An 854-nucleotide genomic window follows, 5' to 3' on the forward strand; every position below is an offset into this window, starting at 1 on the left:
TGTAAAGCAAGATGGGTCGGGAGATGAAAATACTGTATTTACCTCATACCAGTGGTATAAGAGTAGTTCTGCAACCTACGAATAGATATATATAGCATAAGACCAAATGGAGGAGTACATGATGAAAAAGAGTTATGATGTTTTGGAGACGTTACAGAGGAATACGAAGAGAAGTTAAATCAAATGGCCAAAAAAGAAACAGTCATGATTGAATTAAAGATCTACCCCGACACCAGTTGTAAGAGAGAAGAAGAGAGGGCAAGGCGAAACCTGAAGACTAGCGAGAAGACGCTAAGGTAAATCTTAGGCTAAGATGAATGCCTTCACACATTATTGCAAGGATGACAATAGAACGTGACACGAGGACTTCCCGGGGGGGTCACCCATCCTAGTACTATTCTCGCCCAAGCATATTTAACTTCGGAATTCTGGTGGGATCTGGTGCGTTAGTGCTGTTATGATCGCACGAGATGGGAGAATCCAAACTAGCGGCGAAGCAACGACACGAGATTATGTATCTAGAGTATTAAAAGTTATGATAAGGGAATTGTAAAAGAGCTTAAGCAAAACATGCAGGATTAGCCAATTACTAATATATGGCACACTTGTATGCCACAGTTCTTCAACATAATACCAGTTAATGATAAGGCAAACCACAGAATGTCTATACAGGTCATTGTGTGAGGGGACTTCAGCACAACTTGATAGCCAACTCTGATGGGCAAAAAGCAAAACCCAAAAGGCGAGGGTACCAGTTGATGTCATCTAAAGAAGGCAAGAATAAATATACGAGGTCGAAGATTCCACAATATGACCTTGGCTACAAGACTCACTTTGCATTCCTTGGACAGATA

The 854-nt window shown here is 41.1% G+C and overlaps 1 pseudogene; it reads right to left on the reverse strand.

Moving 5' to 3' along the window:
• Positions 1 to 349: 349 nt before the first annotated feature.
• LOC129877922 (5S ribosomal RNA) lies at positions 350 to 469 on the reverse strand (annotated as a pseudogene).
• Positions 470 to 854: the final 385 nt, after the last annotated feature.

The sequence above is a fragment of the Solanum dulcamara genome, chromosome 12, assembly GCF_947179165.1.
Source record: "Solanum dulcamara chromosome 12, daSolDulc1.2, whole genome shotgun sequence".
NCBI classification, from domain to species: Eukaryota; Viridiplantae; Streptophyta; class Magnoliopsida; order Solanales; family Solanaceae; genus Solanum; species Solanum dulcamara.